The sequence below is a fragment of the Arachis hypogaea genome, chromosome 4, assembly GCF_003086295.3.
Source record: "Arachis hypogaea cultivar Tifrunner chromosome 4, arahy.Tifrunner.gnm2.J5K5, whole genome shotgun sequence".
In the NCBI taxonomy this organism is placed as follows: domain Eukaryota; kingdom Viridiplantae; phylum Streptophyta; class Magnoliopsida; order Fabales; family Fabaceae; genus Arachis; species Arachis hypogaea.
Genome location: NC_092039.1, coordinates 78030835 through 78043811, shown reverse-complemented (window position 1 = coordinate 78043811; position 12977 = coordinate 78030835). Strand labels below are relative to the sequence as shown.

Genomic DNA, 12977 nt, shown 5'->3' with positions numbered 1-12977 from the left:
ACAACTTTGAGCTTAAGCCTCAATTAGTTTCTCTAATGCAACAGAATTGCAAGTTCCATGGACTTCCATTGGAAGATCCTCATCAGTTTTTAGCTGAGTTCTTGCAAATCTGTGACACTGTCAAGACTAATGGGGTTGACCCTGAGGTCTACAGACTTATGCTATTCCCTTTTGCTGTAAGAGACAGAGCTAGGACATGGTTGGACTCTCAACCTAAAGAAAGCCTGGACTCTTGGGAAAAGCTAGTCAATGCCTTCTTGGCAAAGTTCTTTCCACCTCAAAAATTGAGTAAGCTTAGAGTGGAAGTCCAAACCTTCAGACAGAAGGAAGGAGAATCCCTCTATGAAGCTTGGGAAAGATACAAATAATTAATCAGAAAGTGTCCTTCTGATATGCTTTCTGAATGGAGCATCATAAGTATTTTCTATGATGGTCTCTCTGAACTATCCAAGATGTCTTTGGATAGCTCTGCTGGAGGATCTCTTCATTTGAAGAAGACGCCTACTGAAGCTCAAGAACTGATTGAAACGGTTGCAAATAACCAATTCATGTATACTTCTGAAAGGAATCCTGTGAACAATGGGACTAGTCAGAAGAAAGGAGTTCTTGAGATTGACACTCTGAATGCCATATTGGCTCAGAATAAAATATTGACTCAACAAGTCAATATGATCTCTCAAAGTCTGTCTGGAATGCAAAATGCACCAAGCAGTACTAAGGAAGCTTCATTTGAGGAAGAAGCTTATGATGCTGAGAACCCTTCAATGGAAGAGGTGAATTACATGGGAGAACCCTATGGAAACACCTACAATCCTTCATGGAGGAATCATCCAAATCTCTCATGGAAGGATCAACAGAGACCTCAACAAGGTTTCAATAACAATAATGGTGGAAGAAACAGGTTTAGCAATAGCAAGCCTTTTCCATCATCTTCTCAGCAACAGATAGAGAGTTCTAAGCAGAATACCTCTGACTTAGCAACCATGGTCTCTGATCTAATCAAAACCACTCAAAGTTTCATGACTGAAACAAGGTCCTCCATCAGAAATTTGGAGGCACAAGTGGGTCAGCTGAGCAAGAAAATTATTGAACTCCCTCCTAGTACTCTTCCAAGCAATACAGAAGAAAATCCAAAAGGAGAGTGCAAGGCCATCAACATGGCCGAATTTTGGGAGGGAGAAGAGGCAGTGAACGCCACTGAGAAAGGCCTCACTGGGCGTCCACTGGCCTCCAATGAGTTCCTCAATGAGGAACCATGGGAATCTGAGGCTCAAAATGAGACCATAGAGATTCCACTAGACTTACTTCTGCCATTCATGAGCTCTGATGAGTATTCTTCCTCTGAAGAGGATGAGTATGTCACTGAAGAGCAAGTTGCTAAATACCTTGGAGCAATCATGAAGCTGAATGACAAGTTATTTGGAAATGAGACTTGGGAGGATGAATCCCTTTGCTCACCAAGGAACTGGATGACTTGTCTAGGCAGAAACTGCCTCAAAAGAGACAGGATCCTGGGAAGTTTTCAATACCTTGTACCATAGGCACCATGACCTTCAAGAAGGCCTTGTGTGACTTAGGGTCAAGTGTAAACCTCATGCCTCTCTCTGTAATGGAGAAGTTAGGGATCTTTGAGGTGCAAGCTGCAAAAATCTCACTAGAGATGGCAGACAATTCAAGAAAACAAGCCCATGGACTTGTAGAGGATGTTCTGGTAAAGATTGAAGACCATTACATCCCTACTGATTTCATAGTCCTAGAGACTGGGAAGTGCATGGATGAATCCATCATCCTTGGCAGACCCTTCCTGGCCACAGCAAAGGCTGTGATTGATGTTGATAGAGGAGAGTTGATCATTCAAGTGAATGAAGAATCCTTGTGTTTAAGGCTCAAGGATACCCCTCTGTCATCATGGAGAGGAAGCATGCAGAGCTTCTCTCAAAGCAGAGCCAAACAGAGGCCCCACAGCCAAACTCTAAGTTTGGTGTTGGGAGGCCACAACCAAACTCTAAGTTTGGTGTTGAACCCCCACATTCAAACTCTAAGTTTGGTGTTGGGAGGTTCCAACATGGCTCTGAGTATCTGTGAGGCTCCATGAGAGTCCTCTGTCAAGCTACTGACATTAAAGAAGCGCTTGTTAGGAGGCAACCCAATGTTATATTTTATCTATTTTATTTTGTTATTTTCTCTTTTTTGTAGGTTGATGATCATGAGGAGTCACAAAATCAATGAAAAAAGCAAAAACAGAATGAAAAACAGGAAGAAAAATAGCACACCCTGGAAGACGCACCTACTGGCGTTTAAACGCCAGTGAGGTTAGCTGTTGGGCGTTTAACGCCCAGTCTGGCACCATTCTGGGCGTTTAACGCCAGAAAGGGGCACCAGACTGGCGTTAAACGCCAGAAAGGGGCAAGAAGCTGGCGTTAAACGCCAGAAATGGGCACCAGCCCGGCGTTTAACGCCAGAAATGGCTAAAAACGTGATTTTGTTTGCCATTTGGTGCAGGGATGACTTTTCCTTGACACCTCAGGATCTGTGGACCCCACAGGATCCCCACCTACCCTACCACTCTCTCTCTCTTCTTCACCCATTCACCAATCACCTCAACACCTCTTCCCCAAAAACCCTTCACCTATCAAATCTCATCTTTCTCTTCACCACTCACATCCATCCTTCATAAAACCCCACCTACCTCACCATTCAAATTCAAACCACCTTCCCACCCAAACCCACCCTCAAATGGCCGAACCCTCCCATCCCCCTCTCCTATATAAACCCTCCTTCACTCCTTCATTTTCACACATCCTAAACACCATTTCTCTCCCCTTTGGCCGAACACAAAGCCATTCCCTTCTTCCTCATTTCTTCTTCTTCTACTCTCTTCTTTCTTCTTTGCTCGAGGACGAGCAAACATTTTAAGTTTGGTGTGGTAAAAGCATTGCTTTTTGTTTTTCCATAACCATTTATGGCATCCAAGGCCGGAGAAACCTCTAGAAAGAGGAAAGGGAAGGCAAAAGCTTCCACCTCCGAGTCATGGGAGATGGAAAGATTCATCTCAAGGGTGCATCAAGACCACTTCTATGAAGTTGTGGCCTTGAAGAAGGTGATCCCCGAGGTCCCTTTTTCACTCAAAAAGGGTGAATATCCGGAGATCCGACATGAGATCCGAAGAAGAGGTTGGGAAGTCCTCACCAACCCCATTCAACAAGTCGGAATCTTGATGGTTCAAGAGTTCTATGCCAATGCATGGATCACCAAGAACCATGATCAAAGTGTGAACCCGAATCCAAAGAATTATCTTACTATGGTTCGGGGGAAATACTTGGACTTTAGTCCGGAAAGTGTGAGGTTGGCGTTCAACTTGCCCATGATGCAAGGAGATGAACATCCTTACACTAGAAGGGTCAACTTTGATCAAAGGTTGGACCAAGTCCTCACAATCATATGTGAAGAGGGCGCCCAATGGAAGAGAGATTCAAGAGGGAAGCCGGTTCAATTAAGAAGGCATGACCTCAAGCCCGTGGCTAGAGGATGGTTGGAGTTCATCCAACGCTCAATCATTCCCACTAGCAACCGGTCCGAAGTTACCATAGACCGGGCTATCATGATTCATAGCATCATGATTGGAGAAGGAATAGAAGTTCATGAGGTTATAGCCCAAGAACTCTATAAGGTGGCGGACAAGTCCTCTACCTTGGCAAGGTTAGCCTTCCCTCATCTCATTTGTCACCTCTGTTATTCAGTTGGAGTTAACATAGAGGGAGACACCCCTATTGATGAGGACAAGCCCATCACTAAGAAGAGGATGGAGCACACAAGAGACCCCACTCATCATGAGATCCCTGAGATACCTCAAGGGATGCACTTTCCTCCACAAAACTATTGGGAGCAACTAAACACCTCCCTAGGAGAATTGAGTTCCAACATGGGACAACTAAGGGTGGAGTATCAAGAACACTCCATCACCCTCCATGAAATTAGAGAAGATCAAAGAATCATGAGAGAGGAGCAACAAAGACAAGGAAGAGACATTGAGGAGCTCAAGCACTCCATAGGATCTTCAAGAGGAAGAAAGAGCCGCCATCACTAAGGTGGACCCGTTCCTTAATTTCCTTGTTCTTTATTCTTCTGTTTTTCGAATTCTAGTGCTTATGTTTATCTGTGTTTGTGTCTTGTGATCATTAGTGTCTTAGTGTCTATGCCTTAAAGTTATGAATGTCCTATGAATCCATCACCTTTCTTGAGTAAAAATGTGCTTAATTGAAAAAGAAAAAGAATTGCATGAATTTTGAATTTTATAACAGTTTAATTATTTTGATGTGGTGGCAATATTTTTGTTTTCTGAATGTATGCTTAAACAGTGCATATGTATCTTGAATTTGTGGTTCATGAATGTTGGCTCTTGAAAGAATGATGAAAAAGGAGACATGTTACTGAGGATCTGAAAAATCATTACAATGATTCTTGAAGCAAGAAAAAGCAAAAAAAAAATCGAAAAAAAAAAGAGAAAAAGAAAAGAAAACGAAAAAAAGAGAGAAAAGAAAGAAATAAAGTTGTGATCCAAGGCAAAAAGAGTGTGCTTAAGAACCCTGGACACCTCTAATTGGGGACTCTAGCAAAGCTGAGTCACAATCTGAAAAGGTTCACCCAATTATGTGTCTGTGGCATGTATGTATCCGGTGGTAATACTGGGAGACAGAGTGCTTTGGGCCACAGCCAAGACTCAATAAGTAGCTATGTTCAAGAATCATCATACTTAACTAGGAGAATCAATAACACTATCTGGATTCTGAGTTCCTAAAGAAGCCAATCATTCTGAATTTCAAAGGATAGAGTGAGATGCCAAAACTATTCAGAGGCAAAAAGCTAAAAGCCCCGCTCATCTAATTAATACTGATCTTCATAGATGTTTTTGGAATTAATTGCATATTCTCTTTTTTTTATCTTATTTGATTTTCAGTTGCTTGAGGACAAGCAACAATTTAAGTTTGGTGTTGTGATGAGCGGATTATTTGTACGCTTTTTGGCATTGTTTTTAGTATGTTTTTAGTATGATCTAGTTAGTTTTTAGTATATTTTCATTAGTTTTTAGTTAAAATTCACTTTTCTGGACTTTACTATGAGTTTGTGTGTTTTTCTGTGATTTCAGGTATTTTCTGGCTGAAATTGAGAGACCTGAGCAAAAATCTGATTCAGAGACTAAAAAGGACTGCAGATGCTGTTGGATTCTGACCTCCCTGCACTCGAAGTGGATTTTCTGGAGCTACAGAAGCCCAATTGGCGCGCTCTCAACGGCGTTGAAAAGTAGACATCCTGGGCTTTCCAGAAATATATGATAGTCCATACTTTGCCCAAGATTTGATGGCCCAAACTGGTGTTCAAAGTCACCTTCAAGATTTCCAGCGTTAAACGCCGGAACTGGCACCCAAATGGGAGTTAAACGCCCAAACTGGCACTAAAGCTGGCGTTTAACTCCAAGAAGAGTCTCTACACGAAAATGCTTCATTGCTCAGCCCAAGCACACACCAAGTGGGCCCGGAAGTGGATTTTTATGTCATTTACTCATTTCTGTAAACCTTAGGCTACTAGTTTTCTATAAGTAGGACCTTTTACTATTGTATTTAGAATCTTTTGATCACTTTAGATCTCTAGATCATCTTTGGACGTCTAGTTCTTAGATCATTGGGAGGCTGGCCTCACGGCCATGCCTAGACCTTGTTCTTATGTATTTTCAACGGTGGAGTTTCTACACACCATAGATTAAGGTGTGGAGCTCTGCTGTACCTCGAGTATTAATGCAATTACTATTGTTCTTCTATTCAATTCCGCTTGTTCTTGTTCTAAGATATCACTTGTTCTTCAACTTGATGAATGTGATGATCCGTGACACTCATCATCATTCTCACCTATGAACGTGTGACTGACAACCACCTCCGTTCTACCTTCGATTGGGTGAATATCTCTTGGATTCCTGATTGCACGATGCATGGTTGATCGCCTGACAACCGAGTGCTCGCCTGACAACCGAGCCAACCATTCCGTGAGATCAGAGTCTTCGTGGTATAGGCTAGAACTGATGGCGGCATTCAAGACAACCCGGAAGGTCTAACCTTGTCTGTGGTATTCTGAGTAGGATTCAATGATTGAATGACTGTGACGTGCTTCAAACTCCTAGCAGGCGGGGCGTTAGTGACAGACGCAAAAGAATCGCTGGATTCTATTCCGGCCTGACCGAGAACCGACAGATGATTAGCCATGCTGTGACAGAGCATAGGAACATTTTCACTGAGAGGATGGGAGGTAGCCACTGACAACGGTGAAACCCTTGCATAAGCTTGCCATGGAAAGGAGTAAGAAGGATTGGATGAAGACAGTAGGAAAGCAGAGAGACGGAAGGGAAGGCATCTTCATGCGCTTATCTGAAGTTCCTACCAATGAATTACATAAGTACCTCTATCTTTATCTTTATGTTTATTTCGTTCATCACCATATCCATTTGAGTTTGCCTGACTAAGATTTACAAGATGACCATAGCTTGCTTCATACCAACAATCTCTGTGGGATCGACCCTTACTCGCGTAAGGTTTATTACTTGGACGACCCAGTACACTTGCTAGTTAGTTGTGCGAAGTTGTGTTTATGCCATGGTATTGAACACCAAGTTTTTGGATTCATTACCGGGGATTATTTGAGTTGTGAAAAGTATTGATCACAATTTCGTGCACCATATTACTCACTGAGCTTGAATTCAAATAAAAAATACAGAAGTGATGTATTGCATGAGAAAGTGAGTTTATATTGAAGAATAATCTTATTTACTTCAATGTGGTGGTATTTTCTGTGATTCTGAATGCATGACATGAATAGTGCATATTTTTTATAGTGAAGTTCATGAATGTTAAAATTATTGGCTCTTGAAAGAATGATGAAAAAAAAGAAAATGTCATTGATAATCTGAAAAATCATAAAATTGATTCTTGAAGCAAGAAAAAGCAGTGAAAAACACAAAGCTTGCGAAAAAAAAGGATCAAAGGCTTTGAGCATTAATGGATAGGAGGGCCCAAAGGAATAAAACCCTAGCCTAAGCGGCTAAATTAAGCTATCCTTAACCATGTGCTTGTGGTGTGAAGGTGTCAAGTGAAAAGCTTGAGACTAAGCGGTTAAATTCGTGATCCAAAGCAAAAAGAGTGTGCTTAAGAACTCTGGGCACTTCTAACTGGGGACTCTAGCAAAGTTGAGTCACAATCTGAAAAGGTTCACCCAGTTTTGTGTCTGTGGCATTTATGTATCCGGTGGTAAAACTGGAAAACAAAATGCTTAGGGTCATGGCCAAGATTCATAAAGTAGCTGTCTTCAAGAATCAACATACTGAACTAGGAGAATCAATAACACTATCTGAATTCTGAGTTCATATGGATTCCAATCATTCTGAACTTCAAAGGATAAAGTGAAATGCCAAAACTATTCAGGATTGCAGTTGTAAACCCCACTATAAGAAGAGACATGAGCTTAATCGAACTCTCATTCTCATGCAAATTCACATCCTAAGCTTATATTAGTTTTTGTTGCTTGAGGACAAGCAACAGTTTAAGTTTGGTGTTGTGATGCGTGAGCATCTTTCGTATCTTTTCTTAGTGAATTTGCATCTAATTTGTTGAGTTTAATAAAGAATTAATTATCTTTTAGCCAATATGGATTCTACTTTGAGTCTTTTGCAATTTTATTTATTTTAGGTAGCATTCGGCTGGATTTGATGGAGTTTCTACAGCACAAGAACAAAAGGAGATGGCAGCGATGAGCGACGCATATGCGTGACTGACGCGTACGCGTGATTTGGAGCTTTCCATGGCGACGCGTGCGCGTGACTGACGAAAAAGACCATCGACGCGTATGCGTGACTGACGCGTACGCATGACAAACGCCACATGTAGAAAATACAGAAAACGCTATGGGATGATTTCTGGGCCCCATTTTAGCACCCAAGTTAGGCGCAGATCCAGTAAAGCCAAGTGGTCCCCACGTTATAAGACGCAGAGTAGTTAATTAATTTTGATTTAAATTCAAATTTGAATTTGAAAATAAGAAAAGATATTATCTTAATTTTAGATATTAGATTTTAAATTAATTAGGATTAGTTATAAAAAGGAGAGACTTCTCTTCTATTGAGGAGATTCCATGAGGGGGATTCCATTAGAAAATTCGATACAAATTTACATTCTGCATTCCACGAACAACTAATCCTCCATTGTTAAGGTTAGGAGCTCTGTCTATTTGTATGGATTGATTTTATTGCTTTTTCTATTTTAATTCATGTGTGAATTTATAATTTAAGAATTGTTTTTGCTCTTTATCTCATGAATTTGGATGGAACGGAAGTATGACCCTCTTTCTATTTGAGTTCTTGTATAACTTGGAAAAGCTCTATACTTGAACAACAGCTTGAAAACAAATTCTCCTAAATTTTAATTATTTGAATTTAATAGGATACGTGACATATAATCCTTTTATTTCTTAGGTAATTAGAGTTTTTGTGGCATATAAACTGGAAATCAATTATCACCTTCTAATTGGAACTAATTGACCAAGGAATTGGCAGTTAATGAATTTTAGAGGAGACTAGGAAGGTCTAAGGAATTAGGGTCTAGTCACATACAGTTTGCCATAAATTAAATCCTGCATAATTAAATTACTTAGTAAGAAAAGGTAATCCAAAAAATAGATAACTCTGAAACCTTAACTTTTTTCTCTATATTTTATTCCCAACTCATTGCTGCTTGCTTTCTGAAATTCTTAATTTTAATGTTTAATGCTCTTTGAATACAAAAACACTCTTTTCTGCTTGCCTAACTAATCCAATCTATCAATCATTGTGGGATCGAACCTTACTCACGTAAGGTATTACTTGGTACAACCCGGTGCACTTGCCGGTTTGTTTGTGGACTATAAATTCCGCACCAAGTTTTTGACGCTTCACTTAAGGGTTTTTCTGTTTATTCCTATGGCACCAAAAGGGAGGCGAATCATCTTCACTAAGGAGCACAACCTGAAGAATAAAGCGACTGCTGGGATAACTAAGGTGGTTGAGTTCCTTTCATTTTTTATTCCTCCCCTCTTTTTCTATGTTATGTTCTAGTTTTCTACTATTTTTCTTTGTTTGTTGCATGATCCTTTATTAGTTAGAATCCTAAGACTAGTTTAGCTTTCTCTTAGTTGCTTCGATTTTGAAAAGATGTCTCATGTATTACTCACTGAGCTTGAATTCAAATAAAAAATACAAAAGTGATGTATTGCATGAGAAAGTGAGTTTATATTGAAGAATAATCTTATTTACTTAAATGTTGTGGTATTTTCTGTGATTCTGAATGCATGACATGAACAGTGCATATTTTTTATAGTGAAGTTTATGAATGTTAAAATTGTTGGCTCTTGAAAGAATGATGAAAAAAGAGAAATTTTATTAATAATCTGAAAAATCATAAAATTGATTCTTGAAACAAGAAAAAGAAGTGAAAAATACAAAGCTTGCGAAAAAAAAGGATCCAAGGGCTTGAGCATTAATGGATAGGAGGGCCCAAAGGAATAAAACCCTGGCCTAAGCAGCTAAATTAAGTTGTCCTTAACCATGTGCTTGTGGCGTGAAGGTGTCAAGTGAAAAGCTTGTGACTGAGCGGTTAAAGTCGTGATCCAAAGCAAAAAGAGTGTGCTTAAGAACTCTGGGCACCTCTAACTGGGGACTCTAGTAAGGCCGAGTCACAATCTGAAAAGGTTCACCCAGTTATGTGTCTGTGGCATTTATGTATCTGGTGGTAATACTGGAAAACAAAATGCTTAGGGTCACGACCAAGACTCATAAAGTAGCTATGTTCAAGAATCAACATACTGAACTAGGAGAATCAATAACACTAAATGAATTCTGAATTCTTATGGATTCCAATCATTCTGAACTTCAAAGGATAAAGTGAAATGCCAAAACTATTCAGTATTGCAGTTGTAAACCCCACTATAAGAAGAGACATGAGCTTAATCAAACTCTCATTCTCATGCAAATTCACATCCTAAGCTTATATTAGTTTTGGTTGCTTGAGGACAAGCAATAGTTTAAGTTTGGTGTTGTGATGCGTGAGCATCTTTTCTATCTTTTCCTAGTGAATTTGCATCTAATTTGTTGAGTTTAATAAAGAATTAATTATCTTTTAGCCAATACGGATGTTATTTTGAGCCTTTTGCAATTTTATTTATTTTAGGTAGCATTCGACTGGATTTGATGGAGTTTCTGCAGCACAAGAACAAAAGGAGATGGCAGCGAGGAGCGACGCATACACGTGACTGACGTGTACGCGTGATTTGGAGCTTTCCATGGCGACGCATGCGCGTGACTGACACGTACGCGTGATTTGAAGAATTGCAGAGCGACGCATGCGCGTGACTGACGCATCCGCATGACTTGTGAAAAAGACCATCGACGCGTACGCGTGACTGACGCGTACGCGTGAAATGCGCCTCATGCAGAAAACGTAGAAAACACTGTGGGGTGATTTCTGGGCCCCATTTTAGCACCTAAGTTAGGCGCAGATCCAATGAAGCCAATTGGTCCCCATGTTACAAGACGCGGAGTAGTTAATTAATTCTAATTTAAATTCAAATTTGAATTTGATAATAGGAAAAGATATTATCTTAATTTTAGATATTAAATTTTAAATTAATTAGGATTAGTTATAAAAAGGATAGACTTCTCTTCTATTGAGGAGATTCTATGAGGGGGATTCCATTAGGGAATTCTATACAAATTTACATTCCACATTCCATGAGCAACTAATCCTCTACTATTAAGGTTAAGAGCTCTGTCTATTGTATGGATTGATATTATTATTTTTCTACCTTAATTCATGTTTTGATTTATATTTCAATAATTATTTTCGTTCTTTATTTTATGAATTTGGGTGGAAAGGAAGTATGACCCATGTTCTAATTGAGTTCTTGTATAACTTGGAAAAGCTTTTTACTTGAACAACAGCTTGAAAACATATTATCCTGAATTTATAATTGTTTGTATTTAACGGAATACGTGACATATAATCCTTTTATTTTTGGATAATTAGGATTCTTGTGGCATATAAACTGGAATTTGATCATCACCTTCTAATTAGAATTAATTGACCAAGGAATTGGCAGTTAATGAATTTTAGAGGAGACTAGGAAGGTCTAAGGAATTAGGGTCTAGTCACATATAGTTTGCCATGAATTAAATTATACATGATTAAAATAGTTGATAAGAAGAGTCAATCCGGAAAATAGACAACTCAGAAGCCTTAACTGCCTTCTCAATATTTTATTCCCAACTTATTTATCTGCCTATCTTTAATATTTTAAATTTACTGTTAATGCTTCTGAACTTCCAAACACTATTTTTCGTTTGTCTAACTAAGCCTATCAAACACTATTGTTGCTTAATCCATCAATCCTCGTGGGATCGACCCTTACTCACGTAAGGTATTACTTGGCACGACCCGGTGCACTTTCCGATTAGTTTGTGGGTTGTAAAACACCGCACCACTCATCACTCTCGTGCAGAATAATTGTTCCTATGGAGGAGGCCCACTGGAAGATCCAAACTAACACTTATCCACCTTTCTGAGGATATGTGACACAGTGAAGACCAATGGTGTACATCCTGACATTTACAAATTGTTGTTGTTTCTATTTTCCCTGAGAGACAAAGCTACTCAACGGTTGGGGTCATTTCCAAGAGATAGCATCAACAATTGGGAAGATCTAGTGAACAAGTTCTTAGCCAAGTTCTATCCTCCCCAAAAGATCATCAGACTCAAAACAGAGGTCCAAACATTCACTCAGATGGATGGAGAATCATTGTATGAGGCATGGGAGAGATACAAAGCTCTAATCAGGAAGTGCCCACAAGAAATGTTCAGTGAATGGGATAGACTCCAAAACTTCTATGAAGGACTGACACCGAGAGCTCAAGAAGCACTTGATTACTGGTGCACGAAAATGTGATACACAATGGCGCCAACAACTTGTACGCACAATTGTAATCTCACTCTTTTTCACAACTTTGCACAACTAACCAGCAAGTGCACTGGGTCGTCCAAGTAATAAACCTTACGTGAGTAAGGGTCGATCCCATGGAGATTGTCGGCTTGAAGCAAGCTATGGTCACCTTGTAAATCTCAGTCAGGCGGATTCAAATGGGTATGGAGTTTTAATAATTAAAAAGATAAATAAAACATAAAGTAAAGATAGAGATACTTATGTAATTCATTGGTGAGAATTTCAGATAAGTGCATAGATATGCTTTGTTCCTGTTGAATCTCTGCTTTTCTACTGCCTTCATCCAATCCTTCATACTCTTTTCCATGGCAAGCTGTATGTTGGGTTTCACCGGTGTCAATGGCTACCTCCCATCCTCTCAGTGAAAATAGTCCAAATGCGTTGTCACCGCATGGCTAATCATCTGTCGGTTCTCAATCATGTTGGAATAGAATATAGTGATCCTTTTGTGTCTGTCACTACGCCCAACACTCACGAGTTTGAAGCTCATCACAGTCATCCCTTCCCAGATCCTACTCGGAATACCACAGACAAGGTTTAGACTTTCCAGATCTCAGGAATGGCCACCAATAATTCTAGCTTATACCACGAAGACTCCGATCTTTTGAAATGGAGGCTAAGAGATATACGCTCGATCTAAGGTAGAACGGAAGTGGTTGTCAGGTGATGAGCAGATAATTTATACGCTTTTTGGCATTGTTTTTAGGTAGTTTTTAGTAAGTTCAAGCTACTTTTAGGGATGTTTTCATTAGTTTTTATGTTAAATTCACATTTCTAGACTTTACTATGAGTTTGTGTGTTTTTCTGTGATTTCAAGTAATTTCTGACTGAAATTGAGGGACTTGAGCAAAACTCTGATAGGAGGCTGACAAAGGACTGCTGATGTTGTTGGAATCTGACCTCCCTGCACT

The 12977-nt window shown here is 39.6% G+C and overlaps 1 non-coding gene across 1 annotated transcript; it reads right to left on the bottom strand.

Moving 5' to 3' along the window:
- Positions 1-290: 290 nt before the first annotated feature.
- LOC112799200 (small nucleolar RNA R71) lies at positions 291-398 on the bottom strand. Its single transcript, XR_003200776.1, has one exon. It is a non-coding gene; the product is annotated as a small nucleolar RNA R71 (small nucleolar RNA).
- Between the last annotated feature and the right edge of the window lie 12579 nt (positions 399-12977).